The following is an 11,574-nucleotide window of genomic DNA, read 5'->3' on the forward strand; positions in this document are numbered from 1 at the left end:
TTTATTTTATTTTGGATATCATTCCATCAAAGTCACCTTATATGCACACCCTCCATCTCATATACTCCTAATTGCTCTCATAGTAATAAAGTTGAGTTATAAATATTATCTTGCCATATAGAAATATAAACAGTTTGACATGACTAAACTTCTTATATTTTCTCTTTCTTCCTTCTTTTTTATCTTTTTATGTTTCCCTTGAATATTGTATTTGGAGGCCAAATTTTTTGTAAAAGTATGGAACGCTTCATGAATTTGTTTGTCATCTTTGTTTAGGGGCCATGGCTTGTCTTCTCTGTGTTGTTCCAGTTTTAGTATATGTACTGCCAAAGGAAGCATTCAGATTGATTTTAAGATGGTACTTTTAAGTTATATTCCCTGGAACTTGTCTTGATTTGAGCCATCAGTTCTACTTTCAAACTCCTATTACACTTTATCCTTTTCTCTCCATTACTCTGATTCTGCAACATGCCTGAGGCTGAGTCTGCTGTGGAAGTCATTGTGCAAATGCCAAGATCAATAACCCTCCATCTGGCTTTTCATACTTCAGAATCTGAATTACTCCCCTCTCTTCCAGTGTTCCCTTTTCTATCCTATCTGCTTGTTACCAAAGATGAAGTAATTTAGATCTCTAAATATAAGTCTAAAATGATCAAGGCATCACTTTGTTTAATTAGTATATATACTCACATACATAGACACTAAATATACTGTATACAATATATATATAGTATAGTTACTATTATATATTACATGCGTATACATATACATACATACATTCATAGATTAAGAGCTTGAAAACACCTTCGAGGTCATGTAATACAACCTTCCCATTTTACAAGTGATGGAACTCAGGTTACGTCATTAGTAAATGTCACAATTGGAATATGTCTAGGTCATCTACCATCAGATCCAGTACTCTTTTTACTGCCCCTTGCTATTCACCCACTTGAATAATGAAAAAAAAGAAATTATTAAGTATTTTCTATGTGTCAAGAACCATGTATGAAATTTATTTTATTGGGGGGGGTTATCATCATGTAACTTACCTGATTCTCCATATAACTAATGGATCTCACTTATGAGATATCTGTCTAGGAGGAGGTAGTTTGTAACCATTTGTGTTTATGGAACAAAGTAAGGTTAACTGTGGATGATTTGTATATTAGAAAATTATAAGCACATATTCATTCTCCTCTCATTTCTGACTGTTGTGGGAAAAATAATTGTGAGAAATGGAGTAACTGGTGTATTAAATAATTAAAAAAAACTTTAGTCTTTATTAAAGATAGTCCAAAGTTATTCTCTAGCCTCACCCACACCAAATAGGATTATTGGACCATTGAATTGAAGGTTGGGTGGGGGAGGGCAATGATTTAGACGTAATTTAATCTGCATGCCTTCGTTTTAGAGATGAGCCAGAACCTTGCTAAAGGTTCCCAGGTAGGAAGTGAGAAAACACAAACTCAGAGCCAAGTCCTCTGATTCTAGAACCACTGCTTTTTCTATTGCACCAAATATTTTCATAGATCCCTTGTTTACTTGTCTAATATATGAATATGAAGTGAATCCCTTTATCCTTGAATATATAATGCTTACTTAGTCATAGGTTTGGGAATTCATGGTGGATTCTATAGAAACTTTGATTGAGAGTCATCTAGTCTCTGCCTAAACATGTCCACTACCCAGGACTCTGTGCCTTCCTGAGGCAGCCCAGTTTAATGTTAGCTCTTTATTTTGATTATCATGATTTCAAATTAAAGCCAGCTGAGTGGCACAAAGAATAGATTTCTCTACCTGGCCCTGGGAAGACCTGAGTTTAAATCTGGCATCAGATACTTAGTAGGCAAGTCACTTACTCTCCACCTGCTTCAGTTTCCTCATCTATAAAATGGATTTAATGATAGTGCCTACCATTCAGATTGTTGTGAGGATATTTATAGAGGGTTTCACAAATCTTAAGATGCCATATAAATCCTAGTTAATAACAACAATAATAAACAGTTCTAAGGTAATACTATAATCTATCTCCTTATATCTTCTGTCCATTTATTTTAGATATTTCTTTTTGAATAATGTGGAATAACTGCTTTTTCCATATGAAAGAAATACAAATATTTTGAGGACATGACCCTTCCAAATTTTTTTCTTTTCCAGGCTGAATATTTCCTTTTCTTCAGTTACTGCTCATTTAAAAATTTTTCTAACATTTTTTCTATATTCTGATTCTCTTTCTTTGGATTTGCTCATCTACTCTTATGTGCTTCTTAATGTTTTTATAGTAAGTCATATAATCAACCTGGCTGGATCCAGTACATATTTATGCAATCTAATCTCAACTAGGCTCTCATTGAGGCAAGACAATCCTTTTTACTAGGTGACTATTACACTCCCTACAACAACTATTCCATGCTTTTTCTTCTTTTCTTGTGTTCTTCAGCACGCATCCCCTTTCCCCTCAGCAGAGTAGTCCTACTTATGATTTTCCTAGAAAAAATAGAGGTAACTAAACAAGAGGTGTCTTCTCTTGCCTTTTACACCTTTAATATCCCTTTAACATCTTCCCGAATATCTTCCTTTGCTTTTGTGTCTGCTGAAGAAGTGGCATTTCTCCTTAACAAGGTCACCCTATCTGCTTGATCCTTGCCCACCCATCTTCTCCAGTAGCTTGTTTCCACAGTTATCCATCACTTATCCCACTTTCTCATCTTTGGTTTCACCTTGCTAGAAGACCATGGCTTTTCTTGACCCTATTTTCCTTTAAACTACACACACACACACACACACACACACACACACACACACACACACACACACATACTATTATTCCCTTAAACTACTGATATATATTTATATATTTATACATGAGAGATCTGTATCTACATCTATCTATATCTATGCATATGTGCATAATAGATATACATAGATACATCTCCTTTTCACTATCAAAGTTTTCCAGCAACTGCCTATACTTGCTGTCTCCACTTCCTTCACTTTTACTCCACAGTCTGGCTCTAGTTTATTACTTTTCTTTATGTACTTTCCTTCATTTTAGCCAAATTGACTCATATAACATTCCATCTCTTGGCTCTAGTCTTTACATGTTCTGTCCTCCACGTCCAGAATATATGTCCTTCACATCTCTACTGCTTACTATCGTAAAAAGGAAATAGCATTATTTTGGATTGATTAGTTTTTAATGAACCTCTGCTGGAAACAAATAAATATTTGTTCATTTTGAATGGATCCTAATAGAAAGTCATCCTACTGAGCCTGACTCTGAGATCTGAGAAGTAGTGTATTACAGTGGATTGAATGTTGAACTTGGAATTAGGCAGACCTAGTTTTGAATCCTCCCTTGCACATCTGTGTAACCCTGGGCAAGTCATTTACCCTCTGTTGAGATTTCAGTTTCTTCCTCTGTAAGATGGAGGTGTTGAAGTCAGTGACTCTTAAGGTCTGTCAAAACATGACATGAAGTGCTGGCCCTATGAATTACTCAGATCCAGTCAAGAGTGGTGCATGATACATGATGTTTATTGTAAAAACAGGTATAAATGCCTAGTGACAGGGATGGTTTTGGGCAAGTTTGATGGGAACTGTCTTTCCGGAGCTCTCCATGTTTACAGGGATACAGGATCACCCCACTAAGACTACTGGATCATGGCTCCCCTTGGGCAGAGTCAGATGAGATCACCCATCCCATTAGTGAGTCAGCCTTAGTGACCAGCCTGGCTGGTCTGCTCTGGCTAAGGCTGGTGGACCAGAGGACAAAATCATGTTTTTTAAATACAATTTTTAATGAGAGGAGTTGGAGCTTTATCTGGGGTACACACACAGTATGAGCTCAGATAGTGTCTTGGGGTCTCTTAAGCTTATCTTATTATATATGAAACTTATGCCTACAGAATATAACCATGAGGGTAGCGATGACTTTACTAGCTTGTGTGTTTCTTTTTAAATTTTAAAAGGAGTTATTTTGCTAAGTGTATGTGTGGGAGGGTTGGGGGGAGGGATAACTAGCACATGCCTTGCAGTTATATTCACACATAATGTGAGGGTTTTAGGAATTTCATTAAGTTATGGAAACAGATAACAAGGCAACATCCTCTGCTGTCCCCTTTGCTCTTCTCCCCATTTCCATAGTCCAGGCTTTATGGATGTTGACTTCTTTAGTGGGGGTGAGGGGAGTCATAAATTCTACAGATCCCTTCCAGTTATCTAAATCTATCATCTTATCATCCTAGTGGCAAATTCCATTAATTCCATGGGATGTAAAGGTAGGGACTAGAGCTCCGAATTTACTCACAATGCCTAGGTGCTTTCTTGTTATTCTCTCATTGTTTTTTTTTGGGGGGGGGGCTACAAACTTTTTCCTATGCTGTTTTTTCTAACCATTCCAATTCAAAAAAGATTATTGTCCTTGCTAGATTAGGTGGAAACAAAATAGAAGTTAAATTGTTCTGTCTCATCTCTGTAAAATGTTTCTCTGCCATTCGATTATTTTTTTTTTTACAGCTTCATTTTTAAGTATTACTTCCTTCTCTCATCCTAGCTAAAAAAGTCAATGAATACTGGATTTAGGAGCAGGATCAGTAAATAAGTTTGATCTTTATGTTTGAGAGCTTTACTAGACAGGGAAACTGAATGCAACTGAAGATAGGAGAAATTATGTATGTTGTTTTGGTAGCATTATTTTGCCCTCTAATAATTTGCTTCTATAATTTTCTGTTTGAAGGGAGTTTAGATTCAAGGATGTCCTGTCTATTACTTAAATTGATTTTAAGATTCCATTGTTCCTGACACTTGTAGCTAATGTAATAAAATATTTAAAACTGTTAAAGTCTTTTGCTGTTTTCTCTGATAGGAAGGATTTTATAGAATTAATACAGGCTGGGTTTGGTTGAAGCCTGAGAAGTTGTGCATTTATCATAGAATGCCATATAGAGTTACCTTAGGTATCAGTGCCCAGAAAGTGGAGAGTTGCATAACATTCCTAATATGGTATTTCTATAAAACTTGATATATTTAGTGCTTTTGTTAATTTTAAATTTTTTTGTAGTTGAGCTGTAACTTAGCTGTATTTAGAAAAAGTGTTCTAGTTTATTTTACTTTGATAGATCCATGACCTCATCAATGTGAGCACTACCTCCAAAAATCCACATCTCAGCCCATCTATACCCTTGTGTCTTATGTGACTCTTGTATATGTCCTCCCATAATTTTTTTAACCTTAAAATAGTGTTTATTTTTGTCATTTGAATATTTTATTTTTTCTAATTACATGTAAAAACAATTTTTAATAGTTTAAAAAATTTTGAGTTTCAAATTCTCTTTCTTCCTACCTTCCTTTCCCTCTTATTGATAAAACACAAAATTTGATATACGTTATACATGTGAGTAATGGAAACATTTTTCCATATTAGTCATGTTGTGAAGGAAAACACAGACCAAAAAATAAAAACCCAAGAAAAAGTTTTAAAAAAAGTATGCTTTGATCTGCATTCAGTGAATTCTAGCAAACATTTAAAGAACAACTAATTCCAATACTATATAAACCATTTGGAAAAATTGGCAAAGGAGGAGTCCTACTAAATTACTTTTATGACACAAGTATGATGCTGATACATAAACCAGGAAGTGTAGAAACAGAGAAAGAAAACTGTAGACCAATTTCTCTAATGAATATTGATGCAAACATTTAAAATAAAATACTAACAAAGAGATTTCAGCAATATATCACAAGGATGTTATAATTTGACAGGTTGGGATTTATACCAGGAATATCGGGCTATTTAAATATTAGGAAAACTATCAGCATAATTTACCACATAAATAACAAAACCAACAGAAATCATATGCATATCCAAGAGATGCAGGAAAAGCTTTTGCTAAAATACAATATTCTTTCCTATTCAAATGCTAGAAATTATAGGAATAAATGGAGCTTCCCTTAAAAATAATAAATAGTGTCTAAAACCATCAGCAAGCATTATATTTAATGAGGATAAACTAGAAGCATTCCTAATAAGATCAGGAGAAAAGCAAGGATGCCCATTATCACCACTATTATTCAATATTGTACTAGAAGTGCTACATATAGCAATAAGAAGAAAAAGAAATTGAAGAAATTAGAATAGGCAGTGAGGAAACAACACATCACTCTTTGTAGATGATGCTATACTTTGAGAAGCCTAGACAATCAATTAAAAAACTAGTTGAAATAATTAACAACTGTGGCAAAGTACAAAACATATCTTCATAAATCATCATTTCTATACATTACTAACAAAATTCAGCAGCAAGAGATAGAAAGAGAAATTCTATTTAAAATCACTATGGATAATATAAACTACTTGGGAGTCTACCTGCCAAGAGAAACCCAAGAACTGCATGAACAAAATTACAAAACACTTTTCACACAAATAAAGTAATATCCAAATAATTCAGAAAATATTAATTGCTCATGGGTAGGATAAGTCAATATAATAAAAATAACAATTCTACCTAAATTATTTACTTATTCAGTGCCATATCAAACTACTCAAAATTATTTTATACATCTAGAAAAAATAACAAAAGTCATTTAAAGAACAAAAGGTGAAGAATATCAAAGGAATCAATTAAAATGTGAAGGTGACTCGTCCATACCAGATTTCAAACTATATTACAAAACAAATTCATCACAACAATATGGTACTAGTTAAGAAATAGAGTGGTGGATCAGTGGAATAGATTAGGTATGCAATACTCAGTAATAAATGACCATAGCTGTGGACTTCTAGGTCCTTGGGTGCAACCTTTCAATAGAGTCTATGTTTTACCAATCAAATCCTTTTATTAAGGGGATTTGTTGTGTGAAGTTTGGATTCAGTCAAAGGGATGCACTTGAGGACTTAGAGGGCCATATGTAGTGGTGAGGCCACAGGTTCCCCACCCCTGATACAAGCTTTTGGGACAAGAACTTACTTTTTGGGAAAAAAAACTCCTGGGAAAATTAGAAAAGAATTTGGCAGAAATACGACATAGTCCAATGTCTCACACTATATACTAAGATAAGATCAAAATGGGTTCATGATTTAGACATAAAGGGAGATACCATAAGCAAATTAGAGGAGCATAGAGTAGCTTACTTATCAGATCTACGGATAAAGTGAGAGGTTATGGCCAAACAAAGGATAGAGAGCAATAAATGGACAATAAAATGAATAATTTTCATTAAATTAAATTAAAAAGGTTTTACACAAACAGAACCAATACAGCCAAGATTAGACAAAAAGCAGAGAACTGGGAAAAATTTGCAGCAAATTTCTCTGTTAAAAGCCTCATTTCTCAAATATATGGAGAAATCAGTCAAATTTATAAGAATACAAATTGTTCCCTAATTGGTAAATGGTCAAAAGACATGAACAAGCAGTTTCCAGAGAAGAAATCAAAGCCATCTATAGTCATATGAAAAAAATGCTCATCATGATTTAGAGCATTTTTTTCATCATACAGATATTTTATTTTTTTTATTTTTAATGTTCTACAATCACTACTATAAAACTTAGATTTTTTTCTCCCTATCTACCCCCCACCACTCCCCTCCCTCCCCAAGATGGCATACAGTTCTATATAGGATCTACACATACTTTCCTATTGAATATGTTTTCATTATAGTCATGCTGTGTAGATGAACTAAAATAAATGGAAGAAATCATATAACAAATCAAAACATAATACACACACACAAATACACACAAATGATCTGTTACATTCTACAAATGAATTCCATAGTTCTTTATCTGAGTGTGGAAGGCATTTTGCCTTAGAAGACCATTGGGAAATTTTTTTTTTTTAAGTTCTTGCATTGTTATGAAGTTCCAAGTCTACCAGAAAAAAACTCGCGCACTGTGGTCATTGCTGTGCACAAAGTTCTCCTGGTTCTGCTGCTTTTGCTCAGCATCAGATCATATAAGTCCTTCTAGGCCTCTTTGAAGTCTTCTTGTTCATCATTTTTTATGGTGCAATAGTACTCCATTACATTCATATACCATAATTTATTCAGCCATTCCCCAATTGATGGGCATCCCCTTGATTTCCAGTTTTTGGCAACTACAAAGAGTGCTGCTATAAATATTTTTGTACATGTGGATCCCTTTCCCATTTTTATGATCTCTTGGGGATATAGTCCTAGAAGCAATATTGCTGGGTCAAAGGGTATGCACATTTTTGTAACCCTTTGGGCATAGTTCCAAATCGCTCTCCAGAATGGTTGGATGAGCTCACAGCACCACCAACAATGAATTAGTGTTCCAACTCTCCCATATCCTCTCCAACATTTATCATTTTCCTGTTCTGTCATGTTTGCCCATCTAATAGGTGTGATGTGGTACCTCAGAGTTGTTTTGATTTGCATCTCTCTAATCAAAAGTGATTTAGAGCATTTTTTCATGTGATTATAGATATCTTTAATTTCTTCCTCTGAAAACTGCCTGTTCATATTCTTCAACCATTTATCAATTGGGGAATGACTTGTATTGTACATTTGACTCAGTTCTCTATATATTCTAGAAATAAGGCCTTTATCGCTGAGATTAGCTGTAAAAATTCTTTCCCAATTTACTACATCCCTCTGAATTTTGGTTGCATTGGGTTTGGTTGTGCAAAACTTTTCAGTTTAATGTAATCAAAATTATCCATCTTGCATTTCATAATGCTTTCTATGTCTTCTTTAGTAAAAAATTCTTCCCTTCTCCATAAATCTGATAAATACACTGTTCCTTGCTCCTCCAGTTTGTCCATGATATCAATTTTTATACCTAGATCATGTACCCATTTGGACTTTATTCTTGTGTACAGTGTCAGGCATGGGTCTATGCCTAGTTTCCACCACACTGTTATCCAGTTTTCCCAGCAATTTTTGTCGAACAGTGAGTTCTTATCCCAGAAACTGGGGTCCTCGAGTTTATCAAACAAGAGGTTGCTATATTCCTTGCCTACTGTGTCTTAAGTGCCTAGTCTATTCCACTTGTGTACCCTTCTGTTTCTTAGCCAGTACTAAGTGATTTTGATAATTGCTGCTTTATAATACAATTTGAGATCTGGTAGCACTAAGCCACCTTCCCTAGCATTTCTTTTCATCAGTCCCTTTGATATTCTGGACCTTTTGTTCTTCCAGATGTTGATAAACACATATTAAAACAATTCTGATGTATCACCCCACACCTATCATATTAGCTATTATGATAGAAAAGGAAAAGAACAAATGTTGGAGGGGTTGTGGGAAAATTGGGACACTGATGCATATTCTTGGTGGAGCTGTGAACTGATCCAATCATTCTGGAGAGCAATTTAAAACTATGTACTCAAAGCTATAAAACTGTGTATACCCTTTGACAGAGCAATACCACTACTAGATCTATATCCCTGAGAGATTAAAGCAAAAGGAGAAAGATCTAGATGTACAAAAATATTTATATCAGTTCGTTTTGTGGTGGCAAAGAAATGGAAATTGAGGAGACGCCTATAGATTGAGGAATGGTTGAACAAACTGTAGTACATGATTGTGATGGAATCCTATTGTGCTGAAAGAAATGATGAGCAAGATGCTGTAAGAAAACCTGGAAAGACTTACATTAAACTAAAGTAAAATGAAGTGAACAGAGCCAGGAGAACATAGTAACATAGTACATAGTAACAGCAATATTGTATGATAAAAAACTATGAATGACTTAGCTATTCTCAGCAATACAATGATCTAAAAACAATTCCAAAAGACTGAAGACGAAAAATGCTATTCTCATCCAGAGAAAGAACTGATCTAGTTTGAATGCAGATTGAACTATTCTTTAAAAACACTTTATTTTTCTTTTTTAATTTTTGGAGACAATCTGTTTTCCTTCACAACATGGCTAATATGGAAACATATTTTGCTTTGCTGTACATGTATAGGCTATCTCAAATTCCTTATCTTTGCAATGAGGGGGTCGGAAGGAGGCAGGGAGGGAGAGAATTTGGAAATCAATATTTTTTTGAATGAATGTTATAATTGCTTTTACATGTAATTGGAAAAAAATAAAATATGCATAAAAAGAAATTTGGTAGAAATAAATGTGCAATCTCATACTTGGATTTAACTTCCCAGGTAAATGATGGGAAAAAGTTCATTAGGAAAAGTCCTGGGGTTTTAGTGTACTGAAAGCTCAGTGACAGTCAACACCCCACTATGTGGAAGCCAGAAAGGCCAAGGCAAACTTCAAAGGCATTGAGAGGCATAGTATTAGGAAAAGGGGAGTTGCTGACCTTACTATACCATAGCTAAAACACATGTGAAGTATTGTGCATAGTACTTGGCACCACATTCCTGTGTCTAGAAGGTAAGCAAGAGAGTGAAAGATCTCTGACCACAATGGGAAAGAGTCATAATATCTTGATGGGTGAGAATCAGTTAAAGAAAGAAAATAAAATCAAGGAATAAAATTTTGGTCTTCAAATACATGATAGGTTAATATATAAATGAGGGATTACATTTGCTCCATTTGACATCCTCTGGGGGTTAAGTAAGTGTAATGCAAGGCAATTGCTAGGGGATGCTGCTGTCTATTTGAATGATCTTGTTCAAAATTAAAGATTGAGTGCTGTTTGACCAGTGCTTACCATTGTAGTTATGTGTTCTACTCCATATCAGAAAATACCTAGGGGAAATGTCAAGCTCTTATTGTTCTCATAGAGCTATGTGCTTCTGTCTCCTAATTCTTCCCCTATGTAGGTGATAGTTCTCAATTTATGCATTAAGCTAAGTCTGTAGTCCATGTGAATTTATCCAATCAGTCCTTGGCATAGTCCCAAACCCCTAGAATTGCCTCCCTCCCCTTTATGTTGCATTTTCATTCAATCATACTAGCATCACAAAATGGAGTCAATCAGATGCTCACGATTTTACTATATATCGTTCTTTACTCATACAAATAGAAATAAAAGGAACACAATCTAATGATTACGATTGGCATTTACATAGCATTTTAGGGCAGCTAGGTGATGCAGTGGAGAGAGTACTGGGCCTGAGGTCAAGAAGACTCATCTTCCTGAGTTCAAATACCATCTCAGACATGTACTAGCTGTGTGACCTTGGGCAAATCACTTAACCATGTTTGCCTCTTTTGTAAAATAAGCTGAAGAAGGAAATGGCAAACCACTCCAGTATCTTTGCCAAGAAAATCCCATATGGGGTCATAAACAGTTGGACGTGACTGAAATGACTGAATAACAGCAACAAATAATATTTCATAGTTTTCAAAGTGTTCAGATATCATCTCATTTTATCCGCACAGAAACTCTGGAAGGTAGCTGTTCCTAGCACTTTCATTTAATGATGAGACACCTGAGGCAGATGGACAGAATAAGTTATTTTTCCAGAGTCTCACAATTATTAAGTATCAGGGGCTAGATTCCAACTCAAGTCTTCCTGACTGCAGGTCCAGTACTCTATCCACTATGTCAACTCCCTTCTTAATATCAAATATCTTAAAACAACTACTTAGGCTTATTTTGTGTGTCTTTTTTATCCTTCATGTGATCCAAAAAGTTTTAT

At 34.9% G+C, this 11,574-nt stretch overlaps 1 non-coding gene across 1 annotated transcript; it reads right to left on the bottom strand.

Moving 5' to 3' along the window:
* Nucleotides 1–231: 231 nt before the first annotated feature.
* On the bottom strand, nt 232–339 carry LOC140521777 (U6 spliceosomal RNA). Its single transcript, XR_011973077.1, has one exon. It is a non-coding gene; the product is annotated as a U6 spliceosomal RNA (small nuclear RNA).
* Nucleotides 340–11,574: the final 11,235 nt, after the last annotated feature.

This window comes from Notamacropus eugenii, chromosome 1, assembly GCF_028372415.1.
Source record: "Notamacropus eugenii isolate mMacEug1 chromosome 1, mMacEug1.pri_v2, whole genome shotgun sequence".
NCBI classification, from domain to species: domain Eukaryota; kingdom Metazoa; phylum Chordata; class Mammalia; order Diprotodontia; family Macropodidae; genus Notamacropus; species Notamacropus eugenii.